The sequence below is a fragment of the Oryx dammah genome, unplaced genomic scaffold (assembly GCF_014754425.2).
Source record: "Oryx dammah isolate SB20612 unplaced genomic scaffold, SCBI_Odam_1.1 HiC_scaffold_16, whole genome shotgun sequence".
Classification (NCBI taxonomy): Eukaryota; Metazoa; Chordata; class Mammalia; order Artiodactyla; family Bovidae; genus Oryx; species Oryx dammah.
This window is the reverse complement of record NW_024070200.1, coordinates 48852336-48857762: the sequence shown is the minus strand read 5'-3', so window position 1 is coordinate 48857762 and position 5427 is coordinate 48852336. Positions and strand designations below refer to the sequence as shown.

Here is a 5427-nt window from a genome sequence, read left to right as displayed (position 1 = left end):
TAAAAAAGAACATTGTGGATGTGGAAGAAAGGACAAGATTTCTCTCTCTGGTTGACAGCAGAGACTGACGGGGATCAGAAACTCTAGATAATTAAAAGAAACCATACATATTTTTCCTACATTTATATAGGTCACTTTGTGCCTGATTCTCAGAGAAGCAGAAAGCAGTGGCAAAAAGCCACTGACATGCAGAAACATGTGTGTGTGTGCCCACACACTCAAGTACTGCAATTCATTTGACTACAGTAGCTGAAATCCCCACTCAGTCAACCCACCTTCCCCAGAAAAATAGAAAAGAAACTTCACCTTTAAGAACAGGTCCATTCAGTCAATTTTGTCCTCATGACCAGGAAAAGAAAAGGAAAAATCCCAGGCAGGCTAACATCACCTTTAAGGCTGCAATGGCCATGCTCTTCTCCCTGCAGAGGCAGGACCTGCTGTTTAGATCACCGAGACAGGAGGGCCTCATCACTGCCCCCCATCAACACTGCAGACAGGTGTCTTCAAGACTCTAGGGTTCTTTACCAGCTCCTAGTTTGATTCCCCAGAGGGTAGCTGGGATGGGGAGGCGTTCAAACTTTGTTTCCTTTAACATGGCCTCTGCAGGCAATGGGTTTTCAGTAAGCTTGGAAAATTTTTGGAGCCAACGTCAGGCAGGGTTGAACACCAGCTAGGGCCTAGGAACCAGGGTCTCTGCTTCAAGATTCCCACCCACTGGAAATTACTGACCTCCAGAGATTTTTTTTTAACTTAATGGGGAGGTACAGTGTATACTCCCTCCCCTGGGAAAAAGAAGGCCCATTGCCTAGCTACCCACCCCCACCCTCAAACCCATTACACATATACCAGGGGACAGGCATGCTTTGGCAATGAGGTCCCTCCAGAGGCCCCGGGTATGAACAGCTGCACAGAGAGCTATGTGCTGTGGAGTCAGCACCTTAGGAGGTGGGAAGGGGTGGTGGACAGAGAAGGAAGGTGTCTCAGGTCCTGATGGATCAGAAGAAGGAAGATGGGGAGAGGTGATCAAGACACAGGAGATGAGAAACCCAAAGATGATCAGAAAAAAAGCAAAAAGCAGAAAATGTAGAAAAGATGAGAGCAGCAAGAGAAAGATGCAAAACAGGATACTGGCAACCATACAAACAGGAAGAAGACAGAGCAGAAAAAGGGAAGGAAACAGAAAAGAGAGTGAGATGAATGGGGAAGGATGTGAAGAGGGAGAGAGGGAGCTATGAAGACGACATCAGGAGACAACAGAGCCCTGTAGAGACACTGGATGGGACCAAACAGAGTCTAGGGCACTGGAGACATCCTGAGACCCTACAGAAACCTGGTGGGCCCAGTACCCCAGTTCAGCCACATAAACCAATAGGTTGATGAATGTCAGGATGGCCACAGCCAGTTCCCGGTCCAAGGTGCAAGTGGTGTAGGTGAGCTCGTTGCTGCAGTTCACAACCCTGGACTGCTGGGGCTGGCCCCTGAACTCCTCATTGAACCGGTAGAGCTGCCAGAGAATCAGAGCACTAAAGTAGAGGAGAATGTGAAACAGAGTGAGTACAACAAGCTGGAAAATAGGGTACAGGATGGGCAACCGATATTCCCATTCAGCCAGCTTCAGCAGGAGGACCACAGCTCCCAGGATGAAGCAGATGGTATACATGGCCACATACCAGTCCAGGGCCAGCTGGTGCAGGTACAGGGAGGTGTTGCTAATGAAGATGAAGATGACACAGGCCACGAAGGTCCCCAGCACCTTCAGCAGGCTTGGCATGGTGTGCACACAGCAGGTGATATCATCCAGCTTGTAGCTGTTCTATGTGAAGGCCACATCCATGACATATAACACACATACACGAAGCTGGATAATGCAGTGTTGATGATGGCCTGGTCCCAGTAAGGACTACAGGCAGGAACTGGATGAGTTAAATGGAGTAGATGATGGAGGCAGAGAGGCAGACGCAGGTGGCATAGCAGGCATAGGTGACAGGGAGGTTGTACCAGAAGAAAGGAAAGCTGGAAGGAGCCTACATAGCTCTACATGGAGATGATGAGGGTCACAGTGAAACAGAAGCACCAACTGAACATGGACCAGTTACCTCTGTCCCTGTTCTCAATGCCCCTGTTGACCACCAGCAAGAAGGCCACGCAGGTGGAGAAGAGCTGTGGCAGGCTGGGGAGGCAGCACGCCTGGACCCAGCCGTCCAGGCCTGGGGATGTCCAGCTGGTGGACACGGCGCTGTGACGGTCAGGCAGGTCACAGTCACTACTATAGCAGTGGCCACTGAAAACCCACCAAAGAAAGATCCACCTCTGGAGGGGGAGTAAGTCAGATGCCTGGAAAAGGCTCAGGGCCCTGTGATGGCTGAGGCTCAGGATCTGTGGAGTTAGAATCAGTGACTCAGACGCTCGGGTAACAGCATAGCCGCTCCAGAATGGTTCTCCCCACCCATCACCCTTGGCCTTGTCAGGAGACTTGTCTTATCCCAGAACTCATAGCTGGGTTGAATCTGGCCTCAAACTATGAACATTTTGGATTGCCCTGACTGTGTGTCATTATCTACAGAGACACAGGGTAGGACGGTTGTTATCTGCAATTCCAGCCCTTCAAGTCTCTCAAAATTGAAAGCAAAATTTTAAAAAATTATTTGGTAACAAAATTTGACCTGAACAGACATTTTACTTAGTGTGAATGTTCAAAAGTTCAGTTGAAGATATACTAATATGTTTGTTTACAAGGTGCTTTCAGACCCCAGGGGGTTGTTGTTATGTCATATGGAGTAGATACACCATGTCACCAGTCTGAAGCTGAAAAATTCTGAGTTCTGGCCCTTATCTGACCCCAAGAGTTTCAAGAAACAGACTGTGGATTGTACTGCTAACCCATTTTACAGATGAGAAAATTAAGGCTGGGAGATGTTGAGTCCTGCCCCAAGGCCACAGGTTCAAGACCTTGTACCAAGGCCATAGAAGTGTAGCCAAGAACCCAGGTCACCTCAGAAGATGACTGGAGCCCCTTTGTCACCACGGCCAAAAGACCCCCAGATCATCACCAGCAGCCTTTCTGGCCCCAAATGAGGCAAAAAAGCCCACCCTGGTAGTCACCCTTTAGTGCGTTAACCAGTCACCTAACACCAACTTTCCAGCAGGAATTTTCTTTGTCTTGATGCTATAAAAATTGGCTACTGTCAAAAACTGTCGACTCTCCCTGGTCTGTCAGGTCAGCCTGCTGTGCTTGCAGTGCCCAATTTGTTATCTCTGTTCTTTCTTTTTAATAAACTCACTTCCTTCTGAAATGCTGTGTCCAGAAATTCTTTTCCAACCTGCACTTAGACTGCCTCAACAGGGAGCTTAAAGTTCTTAGGCTAGGAAGTGGGAACCCAGATGAAAACGCCAAGCTGTGTGTGTGAACACTTCACTCTACAGCCCACGTGTCAGCAAGGCCCACGGGTGGGAGCCCAGGACCAAACTTCAGGGCTCCAGGACCCAGGACATGCCTTCAGGGCCACGGCCTCCTCCCATAGCAAACTAAGACACAGTGTCCCGGCCTGTCCTCCCTGCAGCATCTCTAGAAGGAGCTGCCGTCTGAGGGGATGCAGCCCCCCCTGGAGGAGGGCAGCCTCAGGGGTGAGCAGGGAGGAGCCTCGGGGTGAGAGCAAGGCCGTGGGAACAAAATGACGTGGGAAGTAGCAACTGTTGTGAATCCCCTCCACCCAGTTTTTCCTTAACTTAATGTGACTCTTCCGCATTAGGGAAGAGAGAGAGACCCCCATCCAGCATGACTCCAGGGAGGAGTGTCCTGGAGGAACCACAGAACACATTTAGAACACGAAATTTTTGCACTTGTTTTATGTCCCTGGATATGTTCCAGTGTCTCCTGGTTTATCGTCTATGGGAACTTGAATAAAATTTGTATCTTGCTGTTGTGTGAAAATTGTATAAATCTTAATTATGTTGAATGGTTCATAGTGCCTTTCAGGTCTACTATACTTTTCTGCATTTTCATTCTATTAATTTTGGGGAGTTTGCTATTAAAACTCTAACTAAAAATTGTACTTTATCTACTTAAAAAGTAGTTGTATTATGTAGTGGATATTACATACATACCTATATTACATATACATATGTAACTTTGTTCTGTATTTTGAAAGTCTCCTGTAAATGTGTTATCATATTTTCATAATTTAAAAAATAAAAAATAAATAAATTAGCATAATGTTTGGCTTCTAATCTCCAAAGCTGCCATCCAGGAGGAGTATGGAAAGATCTAGGAGCACTCCTATCTGAGTGAGGATTTTCCTGGCCTGGGAGACTGGTTAGCAGCTTTGAAGCTGGGAAGAAGGGATTGGAAATGAACAAGGATGCTCTGTCTGATACTGATGGGGAGCATAGATTCATTTAATCACACAGAGGGAGAGCTTGGAGGAGAGGCATGGGGGTTCCTGCTGTGTGACCCTGGATAAGGCATGTGCCCTCTCTGGCTTCAGTTTCCCCCACCTGTAAATCAGCAGGCTTGCCTGAGTCTCCCAGCAGCCCCTCCTCCACTCTAATTTGTGAGTGTGGCATGGTGTCCCCTTCAGAGCCCAGCCTGGATGTGGCTGAACCCTGCCTGCCCAGCAGTCAAGCGTGTGGACTGGAAGACAGTGAGCCAGGAAGGTCATGGCCTGGACAGAGGAAGGAAGGAGGAGGTGCCAGAAGGACAGAGAAGGAGGAGGGGAGATGGACACTCAGAGTGACAAGGAGTCTGCGGGGGTGTGGAGGAAACTGGCAAGTTACTTTACAGAGCCTCCGTTTTCACATGTGTGCAATGGGCTGAATACCTGCTATACAAACAAACTATACAAAGTCGTGTCCGACGCTTTGTGATCCCGTGGACTGTAGCCCACCAGGCTCCTCCGTCCATGGGATTTTCCAGGCAAGAGTACTGGAGTGGGGTGCCATTTCCTTCTCCAGGGGATCTTCCCAATCGAGGGATGGAACCCGGGTGTCCCGCATTGCAGGCTGACGCTTTACCCTCTAAGCCACCAGGGAAGCCCCTATTTATCAATTAAATGAATGAAACTATGTGAAGGGCTCCTCAGAGGGCCTGGCACCTGGCACCCTGGATCCATACAACCTACCTGTTCCCCTCCCCCTGAAAGAGAACCCAGAAGTCCCTGGCTCCACTTTGGACATAAGCACATGCAAGCTTGATTTGCTCCAGATCAGGGGCTGCAAACATGTACGTCCTGGATGTGATCTGCCTGTGTGTTTGGTTTTCCTTCGCAGTGATTTCAGGAAGAGATGTGTAGAATCAGCTGTATTTCTTCCTCAAGTGTTTGGTAGATGCACAGTGTTTGCATCTCACATGAAAATCCAGATTTCTAGCTCTTTTAGCTCTTCTAGCTCATAAGATCAGCTGCTATGCCCTTTACTCCATATTCTTTTTGA

At 48.4% G+C, this 5427-nt stretch overlaps 1 pseudogene; it reads right to left on the bottom strand.

The window, feature by feature from the left end:
- Positions 1 to 1243: 1243 nt before the first annotated feature.
- On the bottom strand, positions 1244 to 5218 carry LOC120875351 (annotated as a pseudogene).
- Positions 5219 to 5427: the final 209 nt, after the last annotated feature.